This window comes from Dipteris shenzhenensis, chromosome 20, assembly GCF_047967505.1.
Source record: "Dipteris shenzhenensis isolate YYH24624 ecotype China chromosome 20, Dip_SZ_1.0, whole genome shotgun sequence".
Lineage (NCBI taxonomy): Eukaryota > Viridiplantae > Streptophyta > Polypodiopsida > Gleicheniales > Dipteridaceae > Dipteris > Dipteris shenzhenensis.
Window position 1 is genome coordinate 8,744,173 of NC_141615.1, and position 13,004 is coordinate 8,757,176.

Consider the following 13,004-nt stretch of genomic DNA (forward strand, 5'->3'; position numbering starts at 1 on the left):
TTGATGATGAGGACTTAGTGTCCGTGACCTTGAATGGTCTTGGGAAAGATTATGCACAGTTTCGGACATCCATTGGAGTCCGTGAAACATTTCCTGATTTTCAGGAACTTATTGCTCTCTTGCTAAGTGAAGAGCAAAGGAATGGTGGTTCATCCACCTCAACTTCTCAAGAGACTGCTTTCTACTCGAATACAGGTAGAGGCAGAGGTAGAGGAAGAGGCCGTTTTGGTGGCCGTGCAGGAAATCAGAACCAACAGCAACAACAGGAAAACCAGTCCTATGGAGGAGGACGTGGTAGTTCTAGAGGCAGGGGGAGCCAAAGAGGCCGTGGTTCATGGCAAAGGAACCAGCAAGTAAATAGCAGCACAGAATGCTATTATTGTGGAAAGCCCGGACACCAGGAGAATACATGCTATAAAAAGCAGAATGACATCAAAAGTGGGAAGTTGCAGCAAAGCAACTATGCATCATCAAGTGGGCATGGTGACGACAGAAATGAGCACCTTTTTGTGATGCAGCATATGGTTAACTCCATGTCAGGAGATGCTGCAGCTTGCAATGATGTTTGGTATGTTGATTCAGGTGCCTCTAACCACATGACCAGTCATGGTGAGTGGTTTCATGATGTTAGAAATTTGGATAAGCCAGGTTATGTTGAAACAGGTGATGATACTGTGCACCCAATTACACAGGTTGGTAAAGTGCCATTGGCTATGCAGGATGGCAAAACGAAGTACTTGGCAGATGTACTTCATGTTCCAAAAATCACTAAGAACCTGGTTTCAGTTGGCCAGATGGTTGAGCAAGGTCTACAGGTTAGATTTAATCCTGATGGATGCTTTGTTGAGGACTTGAAAAATAAGTGCCGCTTGGTTGCGAAAGGCAACAAAAATGGAAGAATGTTCACCTTGGATGTTGATATGCCTGAGGTGAAAGCTGCTATGTTTGCGCATGGGAGAGGTGTCATTGCAGATATTGAGATATGGCACAAGCGCATTGGGCACGTGAATATACAAAGGCTGAAATCTATGCAAACGAAAAACATTGTTGCAGGTTTGCCTAAATTCAGAGTTGAGGGAATGCAAAAGGTATGTGAAGCATGCCAAATGGGTAAGCAGGCCAGACATGCATTTCCCAAAAATGCTAAGGTGAGCAGAAGACCTTTGGAAGTGATCCATTCAGATGTTTGGACAACCAAAGCTGCTTCTATTGGTGGATGCCATTATTATGTGACGTTTATTGATGACTACACTAGGAAGGTGTGGATTTATTTTATGAAGCACAAAAGTGAAGTGTTCAGCCATTTCAAGGCTTTTAAGGCCATGGTTGAAAAAGAGAAAGGTGTGCATATTAAAGTGCTAAGATCTGATGGAGGGGGAGAGTACTTTTCAGAAGAATTTTGTGAATATCTAAAAGAACAGGGAATTCAAAGGAAGTACTCATGCAGATCTACCCCTCAGCAGAATGGGGTTGCAGAAAGGAAGAACAGGCATATTGCAGAAGTAGGACGGGCGATCCTAAATGAGAAAAACATGCCTGATTATTTTTGGGCTGAAGCAGTAGCAACTGCTGTTTATATTATGAATAGAACCCCCACTGCAGCTGTCCATGGCATGACGCCTGAAGAAATGTATACAGGCCAAAAACCAGATATTTCTCACTTGAAGGTATTTGGTTGCATAGCTTATGTTCATGTTCCTGATGAGAAGAGAACAAAGCTGGATCCAAAGGCAGAAAAATGCATCTTTATTGGATATGCTCTGCACCAGAAAGGATATCGCTGTTATAACCCTTCCACCCGCAAAATGCAAGTGAGCAGAGATGTTGTTTTTGATGAAATGAGCAGCTGGTATGCACCAACTGTTATGGTAGGAGATGCAGATGCAGGAAATGGGAATGCTGCAATAAATGCAGAGCAGCAATCTCAAGCCTTGAGTGGACCCAGAGAGTCCTCTACTAGTGGATCTAATGCATGGACAGGGAGATTGAGATCTAGTGAATCGTCACATGGCAGCCCTGATAGTGTTGTGCAGGTATCACATAAGGGAAAAGAAAAAGTAGACCATGCTCCAGTGTTTGATGTGTCTACTGGTAGCTCTCATGTTGATGGAGAGTCAAGCGGCTCTGAAATGAGCCTTGATGAGGAACTTGGGATTCCTTCTGTTGTTACACCTGGTGCAAGGAAAAGCAGGCATGATTTAAAGTCTCTTGCAACTGATCCAGTCGTACGGAGGTCCACTCGTATTAAGTATCCAGTTGACAGGCTGAGATATGATGGGTATACAGCACATCACTATGCTTATATGGTCAAGGTTCTAGAGGAGCCAAAGCCCACATGTTTTGAGGATGCAGCAGGGCATAAAAATTGGGAAGCAGCTATGGATGAAGAGATGGCTACCTTGTGGATGCAAACCACACTTGGGATTTGATGCCTTTGCCTCATGATAAGAAGGCTATTGGCTGCAAGTGGGTTTACAAAGTAAAGCACAATGCTGATGGGTCTGTTAGCAGGTACAAGGCAAGATTGGTTGCCAAAGGTTTTGCGCAGACATATGGAATTGACTATGAGGAAACTTTCAGCCCAGTTGCAAGGATGGCAACCGTGAGAGCAGTAATTGCTATGGCTGCTGCAAAGGGATGGTCTTTACATCAGATGGATGTGAAAAATGCCTTCTTGCATGGTGATTTGCAGGAAGAGGTTTATATGATGCAGCCAGAAGGTTATGAGGATAATTCACACCCCGATTTTGTATGCAGGTTGCGCAAAGCCTTGTATGGCTTAAAACAGGCGCCGAGGGCATGGTCAGACAAGATAGGGCAATATCTTGTCACTATTGGATTTCAGATTTCCAATTCAGATTTTTCACTTTATGTGAAAAGGACAAACAGAGGGATTGTGCTTGTAGTCATCTATGTTGATGACTTGATTATTACAGGTGATAGTGATGCAGACATTAATGAAGTGAAGCTGCTGTTGAAGCAGAAATTTGAGATGAAGGATTTGGGAGAGCTGCGTTACTTCTTGGGCATTGAGGTTATTAGATCCCCGAGTGGGATATGGGCTGTTGCAAAGGCAATACGGTTTGGACATGCTGTCCAAATATGGGATGACAGGCTGTAAGCCTATCTCTGTTCCATTGGAGCAGAATGTGAAGCTCAATGCAGAGACAGGTGAGCTTCTTGAAGATATTACTATGTACAGGCGCATAGTAGGTAGCTTGATTTACATGACTATAACCAGACCAGATTTGAGCTATGCTGTGGGGCTGGTAAGTCAGTTTATGCAGGCACCGAGGAAGCCACATTTGGATGCGGCTAGGCGCATACTGCGGTATGTGAAGTCCACATTGCATTATGGACTGTTTTATGAAGCTGGGTGTGCATTACAGGTACATGGATACACAGATGCTGACTGGGCTGGTAGTGTCTCAGACAGGAGATCTACTAGTGGTTTTATGTTTTCCCTTGGGAGTGGTGCCATCAGTTGGAGCAGCAAGAAGCAGCCAACAGTTGCCTTGTCGAGCACAGAGGCTGAGTACAGGGGTGCAGCAATGGCTGCATGTGAAGTAGCTTGGTTACGGAAGCTACTTGCAGATATGGGACAGTCAATTCATGCAGCAGTTGTCATTCATTGTGACAACATTAGCAGCATCATGCTTGCTAATAACCCTGTTTATCATGCTAGAACGAAGCACATTGAGGTGCATTATCACTTTGTGAGAGAGAAGGTTCTAGCTGGTGAGATTGATCTTGTCTATGTCAGCACTGAGGAGCAGGTGGCTGATATTTTTACGAAGGCATTGGGTACTGAGAAGCTTCGCAGGTTTAGAAGCTTGCTTGGTGTACGTGAGATGGATTTGAGCTTGAGGGGGAGTGTTGAGACATCAAGCTCTACCCCCGATATATCTCCTGGATGACTATCATTTATGTCACCGCCTATGTTAGTTGTACTCGTGGTGTAGTTAGACTACCACGTATGTTTTTGGTTTGGGTTCACATATGAACCACGTATTCTAGGGTTTGACATATAGGGTATTTCCCTCTTCTATTGTATTGTTGTTGTGTGCAAAAGTGAAGAAGGGCTTCACCCTCCAACCTCGTGTCCTCTCTCTTGTGTGTTGTGAAGAAAGCTGAACTTGAGTCTCCTATCTCTCTCCCTTATTCTTTACAGTTCCTAGGTTCTTCCTTGAAGCTTGGCCATTAGTCTTCAATATGCTTCCACGCAGGAGTGTCTGCGGGAGTTCTCCACTTGCCATCGGTTGATGATGGGAGGAATGCCATGACATGAGCTCTGCAATGGATTTGCACTTGAACATATGTTGGATGTGAGAGATTATGGGAAAATGTCGCAGAACCTTACAAGGCACATCCAAAGTTCTGAGATCTACTTTATATCTTGCCTCTCCACAAGTAGGACACTCTCTTGCCTCCTTATGTGATCCACGAAATAGAATGCAATCATTGACGCATGCATGGATGCACTTGTAATCCAATCCTCTAAGAGAGGTCACATGTTGCCTTGTCGTATCTCTTGAGGTCGGCGATTTATTCTCCCTTGGAAGCATTTTACACAATACCCTGCATGTGAAGCATGTGAAGACCATAAATGAGAAAAAGTATTCCAATAATTGACCCACTAGCATAATTAAGCATGTTTGCAAAATAGACTTTAAAGCTTACTTGAGTAATGCATTCAAACTTGCATTGCTCCATCCATAGATTGTCTGCAACTTTAGTAACTCAAGGGAGGCATGTAGAATAGAGAATGTGCACCCCTCAAATAGTGGTGTTGATGTTGCAGTAAAACGATCATCCTGCTCCATGCTATCATCCCTACCTGAGGACTAATGGACAAATAAATCTCACACCATATCATCAAACACCTCCTCCTCCATGACCTCATGAGGTAATGGTGGAGGGCTACTATCACCATCATTCCATGCATTCATAATGATCCCTCCTGAAGATCCCACCTCATATCGCCGATGCTTCGCCTCCTCATGACAAGCATAGGGAAACATATGCGGGTGGCACTGCATCCTGTATCAAATTAACAAAGGATCATATATCAAACACATGAACACCCATAGGTATCTCAATCAACCTTAACTCTTTAACACTTACCATGTTTACGATTGCATCCCATTCTCCATACGTTGAGACGTGATTGAGTGTAATGCATGCATGATACATGTTTCCTCGACATCGATCACACATACATTTGATTTTTTACTCCAACCACATTTCGCAATGGTGGATATGGAGAGATTCATCCTCACAAGAGCTACTTGTTGAAGATGAAGACATCCTATAGATAAACAATCCAAAAAATGTAATCTTGCATGAGTTGTAAATGTCAAAACTCTGTGTAGCGTCTAAAAGTGCATCTAACACTACATCTATACTGTGGAGTGGGTCCATAGGCATGTCTAAAACATAGTGTGGCCGCACTCATAGATGCGCATTTAGATGCAATTTTAGATGTGCTTTTAGACATGTGTTTAGATGTGCTTTTAGATGCATAGATTGCGAGCTAATTTTCGAACCTACTTTTAGCGCACTTGCTTTTCTTCACATACTTTTAGCGTCATGCAGCTTGCTTTCCTATTAATAGACATAGCTCCAGGCATCCACACTTATCTCCAAGCACCCACACTCACCTCCAGGCTTACACAGTCATCCCCAAGCATACAAGAGAAGACGGTGAACAAGGAAGATAAGAAAGAGAAGCAGCTTTGAAGAAGGACAAGAAGCTTCCATACCTCTATCCAAGGTAAGTCTCTGAAGTGGCGGTTGGTCTTCTTTGGAAGTTGCTCTCTTTGGATTCGTCCTTTGTCATATGCAGGGAAGGATGTTTTTGGTACTAATGTTGTTCTTTTTGGGGTCAGGCGCATGTCCTTTTCAGCTTTTTTAAAAAGGCATTTATCAAGCGCGTCTATAGATGTGTCAAATAGTGCATCTAACAGTGCATCTAATTTTTTGAAAAAGAGACATCCGTGCCTGTAGATGCACTATTAGACGTGTCTATAGATGTACTACAATAGTTTTTCCTAAGTGTTCTTCCCTTTCGCCTTCCCCTTCCCCTTCTCCTTCCTTCTCTTTCCCTTCCCCCTCCCCTTCCCCTTCCCCTTCACTTTAAGCATGAATGATGGAAATAAGGGATTGCATGAATGATGGAAATAAGTGATTGCATGAGGGCAGGTCCAAGAAAGAGGAAAATTGGACTGTGGGCAGGATAAAGAAAGAGGGCATGCATGATGGAGCATTCTTTTTTAGTCTTTTTTCTCCTCTTTGTTCCTCTCTTTTCCCCTCTCTTTTTCCCTCTCCTTTCCTCTATTTTCACCTCTCTTTCCTCCTCTTTTTTGCTCTATGTTTCCCTTTTATCTCCTCTCTTTTTCTCTCTTTTTTCTCCTCTCTTTTCTCCTCTTATCTCATCTCTTTTTGCCTTTTTTTTCTCATCTCTTTTCCTCTCTTTCCTCCTCTCTTTCCACCTCTTTCCTCCTCTCTTTTTCTCTCTTATCTCCTCTCTTTTCCTCTATTTCCCTCTCTTTTCTCATCTCTTTCCTTCTCTCTTTTTCTCTCTTTTATCCTCACTTTTTCTCTCTTTTTCCTTCTTCTTTTTGTGAAGATAGTGGGAGAGAAGAAAGGAGTCTCACTTGTGGCTTTCTCACATACACAATGGGGGAATACACACAAAGGTGGAGGCTAAAACCAGTTTTCCTATTCTTAGTTGTGAAAGCCAAAAGAACTCTAGTACAAAGGAATAGAAGAACCCTATATGTGGGTCTCAAACCAAACTCAGCTAACTAAGGTGGCATACTAACTGAGCCACGAACTAGAGTACATAAGGATAGCTGTCATCCAGCTATTATTCATGGGTGGTGTACCAACTACATCTGCAGCTAACAAGTCGGTGACATAAATGCACAACGGTGACCCTGGCATATCACGAGTAGAGCTCCATATCTCAACACTCCCCCTTGAGCTCACAATCCCAATTCCTGCACACCAAGCAGGTCTCTAAACTTGCGCAGTTTCTCTGTGCCCAATGCCTTCATGAATATGTCAGCTACCTGATCCTCTGTGCTGACATAAACTAGATCAATAAGACCTAGTAAAACCTTGTCCCGCACATAGTGATAGTGTACCTCAATGTGCTTTGTTCTAGCATGATAGACTGGGTTATTTGCCAAGTGTATACTGCTCATGTTGTCACAATAAATGACAATTGGCCCATCTGTAGACTGATGCATATCATAAAGTAGCTTATGCAACCAAGCTACCTCACATGCAGCCATTGCTACACCCCTGTACTTAGCCTCTGTGCTCGGCAAGGCAACTGTAGGTTGTTTCTTGCTGCTCCAAGTGACTGTAACACTCCCAAAAGAGAACACATATCCCCTGGTAGATCGTCTATTAGAATTACTACCAGCCCAATTAGCATCAATGTATCCATGCAATTGTATCTGAACCCCAGCCTCATAAAATAGTCCATACTGCAATGTGGACTTCACATACCTGAGTATGCGTCTAGCTGCATCCAAATGCGATTTCCTGGGAGCCTGCATAAACTGACTTACCAATCCAACAGCATAGCTCAAATCTGGCCTGGTAATAGTCATATAAATCAAACTTCCTACTATGCGTCTGTTCATAGTAGGGTCTTCCAGAAGCTCACTTGCATCTGCATTCAACTTCACATTCTACTCCAAAGGAACTGAAATAGGCTTACAGCCTATCATCCCATATTTGGATAGCATGTCCAATCCATATTGCCTTTTTAAGAGTCATATCCGACTTGGTGATCTAATCACCTCAATGCCCAAGAAATAATGTAGCTCTCCCAAATCCTTCATCTCAAACTTCTGCTTCAATAGCATTTTCACATGAAGGATATCTTCATCACTGTCACCTGTGATGATCAAATCATCAACATAAATGACAAGCAGCATAATATCTTTCTCTGTTTTTCTCACATAAAGTGAGAAATCTACCTTGGAAATCTGAAAGCCAATAGTGACAAGATACTGTTCTATCTTGTCAAACCATGCTCTAGGTGCTTGCTTCAAGCCATACAAGGCTTTCTTCAACCTGCAAACAAACTCAAGATGAATAGCATAAACATAACCTGGTGGCTGCTCCATAAAGTCTTCTTCTTGCAAATCACCATGCAAGAAGGAATTCTTTACATCCATCTGATGTAAAGACCATCCCTTTGATGCAGCCATAGCAATGACTACTCTTACGGTTGCCATCCTTGCAACCGGACTGAATGTTTCTTCATAATCAATGCCATATGTCTGTGCATACCCCTTGACAACTAATCTTGCCTTGTATCTGTTCACAGAACCATCTGCATTGTGCTTCACCTTATAAACCCACCTTATAGCCAATTGCATTCTTGTCTTTAGGCAAAGGCACCAATTCCCATGTAGCATTTGCTTCCAAGGCATCCATTTCTTCATCCATGGCTTTCTCCCATTTTTCTTTTCCCATGGCTTGCTCAAAAGAAGTGGGTTCTAGTTCTTGTATCACTTTGACCATATAGGCATAGTGAGTGGTTGTAAATCCATCATATTTCAGCCTATCCATAGGATACCTAGCTCTGGTAGACCTACGCAAATTAGGCTCACTTCCAGGTGCTCTCAAAACATCCCTGGTCTTCCTTACTCCAGGGGTAACAACAGAAGGAATACCCAACTCATCATCAATGCTCTGTTCTAAGCCACTGGATTCACCATCCACATAAGAGTGACCTGCATTCACATCAAACATGGGCTGATCTACTTCTCTTTTCCTTTTCGTGATACCTGCATACCACTATCTGCATTGCTTTGAGGAGATTCTCCTGATCTCAATCTGCCTATCCAAGGGAAAGTATGTGAACCACTGCTAAAGGACATTGCAGGTCCACTAATATTTTGTGATTCCTACTGTGAATTCTGTGCAGCATTATCTTTTTGTGCATCTACATCATCAATCACATTTGCTGGTTTATACCAGCTGCTCATCTCATTAAAAACAACATCTTTGCTCACTGTAAACTTACGAGTAGAAGGGTTATAGCATCTATACTCTTTCTACTGCAAAGAATAACCAATAAAGATGCACTTCTCAGCTTTTGGATCCAACTTGGACCTCAACTCATCTGGCACATGAACATAGGCAATGCAACCAAAAATTTTCAAATGAGAAATATCTGGTTTCCTACCAGTATACATCTCCTCTGGCATCATGCCATGTATTGTTGCAGTGGGAGTCATGTTCATTATGTAAACTACTGTAGCAACTGCTTCAGCCCAATAATAATCTGGTAGGTCTTTTTCATTTAGCATGGCCTGAGATACCTCAACAATATGCCTGTTTTTCCTTTTTGCAAGCCCATTTTGCTGTGGGGTATGACTGCATGAATATTACTGCTTTATGCCATGCTCCTGTAGGAACCTTGCAAACTCATTTGAGAGGTACTCTCCCCCTCCATCTGACCTTAGGCATTTTATTTGTAGGCCTGTTTCTTTTTCAGCCATAGCTTTAAAAGCTTTGAAATGCCCAAACACTTCACTTTTCTTTTTCATAAAATGCACCCAAACTTTTCTGCTGTAGTCATCAATAAAAGTAACAAAATAATGACAGCCTCCAATAGATGTAGCTTTAGTAGTCCACACATCAGAGTCGATTAATTCCAATGGCTTCTTACTCTCTTGAACATGTCTAGGAAATGGTTTCCTTGCCTGTTTTCCAAATTGATAGGCTTCACATACATTATGCATTTCTGTAACCTTGAATTTAGGCAATCCTGCAACAATATTTTGGGTCTGCATTGATTTAAGCACAACTGTACATTAACATGACCAATGCGTTTATGCCAAATATCAATATCTACAACTACACCGGTTCCATGTGCAAACATTGCTACACTCAATTCAGACATGTCCACATCCAACGTAAACATCCTACCCTTCTTTCCTTTTGCTATCAAGCGACCGTTATTTTTCATATCCTCAACAAAGCATCCATGAGGATTAAATCTGACCTGCAAGCCCTGCTCAACCATATAACCAACAGAAACTAGGTTCTTGGTGATGTTCGGGACATGAAATACATCAGACAGGTATTTCTTTTTCCCATCCTGCATAGACAAAGGAATTTTACCAATCTGCACAATAGGATGTTCAGTATCATCACCAGTGTCCACAAATCTTGGTCTTTCTATTTTCCTTGCATCCTACATCCATTCTGCATGACCTATCATGTGGTTTGATGCACCTAAGTTAACATACCACACATGATTTCTTTCTTCTGCACACTTGTCACAGAATTGGTCATGTGTTGCACCATAAATATATGCTCATTTCTGTCATCACCCTGTTTACTAGAAGATGCATAATTGCCTTGCTGCAATTTTCCATTCATAATGTCATTCTGGTTTTTGTAGCAGAGCCATATGACCCATTTTACCACAATAGTAGCATTCGACATTGCTGTTTGCATTTTGGCCTCTCTGCCATCCACCACGACCTCTTTGGCTCCCCCTGCCTCTAGAGTTACCATGTCCTCCTCCAAAGGGCTGGTTTTCTTGAGTTTGCTGCATATTCTGATTTCTACCATGGCCTCCAGATTGGCCTCCTCTACCTCTACCTCTACCTCTTCCAGCATTTGAGTAGAAGATAGTTTCTTTTGAAGTTCCACCTGAAGAAGATGCACCACCATACCTTTGCTCTTCAGAAATTAGAAGAGCAAACAACTCCTCAAAATCAAGAATTTTTTATGGACGGCAATGGATGTCCAGAACTGTGCATAATCCTTTCCTAGACCATTCAAAGTCACAGAAACTAGATCGTCATCTTCCACTGGCGACCCAATGGAAGCAAGTGCATCCGCAATTTTCTTCACCTTCATGTGGTAGTCATTGATGCTCATATTTTCTCTCTGCACATTGTGCAACTCCTGCTTGAGCTGCATTTTCCTGGCTTGCGTATTTGTGCTGTACATTTTTGCCAAAGTATCCCATGCCTCCTTTGGCATACTTGCATCTTGAAAATGCACAATCATAGAATCTGAAATACTGATAGATAGCCAGTACATAACTTTTCTGGCTCTCTCATGCCATCCTTTAAATGCCTACATTTCCTATTGATTGGGAACATTAGGAAGAACTGGTTCTTCTTCATTTCCTGTAATGAACTCCCAATAGCCTTTTCCCATAAGGAAATTCGTCATTCTGAACTTCCATGCCTGGAAGTTGTTCTTGTCAAGCTTTTTAGTGACAATCTGTGAAAGAGAATCAGACGCCATTACAGAACACTGCAAAATATTTTGTCATTGCAAAAAACACAGCTTCTGCCTCACACGGCGGGCAAATCTACAAAATTGACGAAAGTGGTATTTAATAACACAGTCACTTCCTAGTGACGATTTTGCATCAACAGGCAATAAGAATGATTTTGTAACTCCCAGTATCTCTACGCATAGGCATACGATGCAATTTCTGCGGCAACTTTTCACCGACTTGCAGAGCAGTGGTTGCACAGCAAAAACAGGGCCTTTTTCTCAGTGCTTCGGAGAACTTCCGCCTCCAAAATGGGCCCCAAAATGGCCTCGAATCAGAAAAATAAAGTCACCAAGGGCTTTGGCCTTACCCGCATCATATATTGCCCTCTCGCCACACCGCAAAGGGCATCTCCAATGCACTCTTGCACTTTTCGACTGTGCTACCTGCAGAGATTTGCTCCCAAACTCGAAAAAGGAAAGCAGCACTGGTCCTCTTACTAGGACACCGCAAACTTGGTTTGCTTTCTTGAGCTCCTTACCATGAACTAGGCTCTGATACCATGTGAAGATAGTGGGAGAGAAGGAAGGAGTCTCACTTGCAGCTTTCTCACATACACAATGGGGGAATACACACAAAGGTGGAGGCTGAAAATAGTTTTCCTCTTCTTAGTTGTGAAAGCCAAAAGAACTCTAATACAAAGAAATATAAGAACCCTATATGTGGGTCTCAAACCAAACTCAACTAACTAAGGTGGCATACTAACTGAGCCACGAACTAGAGTACATAAGGATAGCTGTCATCTAGCTATTATTCATGGGCGGTGTACCAACCGCATCTGTAGCTAACAAGTCGGTGACATAAATGCACAACAGTCACCCTGGCATATCACGAGTGGAGCTTGATATCTCAACACTTTTATCCTCTCTTTCCTTCTCTCTTTTCGTCTCTTTCCTCTTTTCTCGTCTCTTTTTCTCTCTTATCTCCTCTCTTTTTGTCTCTTTTTTCTCCTCTCTATTTTCCTATCCTTTCCTCTCTTTCCTTCTCTTTTCCCCTCTCTTTTCCTCTCTTTTCTCCTCTCTTTCCTTCTCTCTTTTTCCCCATGTGAAGCTTCAATAGCCTGACATTGAGCAAGCAGATACAGACTTCTATCACTCTAATTCAAAGAATGTAGGAGTCTGTAAATGCTTGCAGGCTATCACTTTATTTTTTCTTTGCATGATGGAAAGAGGGCATGCTCGATGGTAATCTTCTTCTTTTCTTTTCTTCAGTTCATCATGTGGAGAGGAAGCTCTTCAACCTCACCTGATCTTCAGGATGCCATTTTTGGGGAGTTATGTAACATTTTGGGGAACCCTCCCACTCTTGGGGAGTTATACACATACATGACGGGTACTCTAAACACCCCCTGGGAGTCGGCAGTATAGACTCCAAACCACCCCAATCCCACACCAACTGAGATTACCCCAATGGAGGTGAGACTGCCCAGTAGGCTAAAGAGCCGATCCCCTTCTCCCCCCCTACAGTCAAGAGGCCCTTCTGCCTTGTAGAGCCACCGGTGTACTCCCGTGCAATCGAGAGTCACTTCTCCAGCTATGAGTGGCCAGCGTACTCCCATGCAATCGAGAGTCGCTTCTCCAGCTATGAGTGGCTAGCGTACTAGCTTGACATGACGAGGCAGCAGGCATAGTAGCAAGGAGAGCGGTGGTGAATGCATGGCACAGTGCTTTGGGGG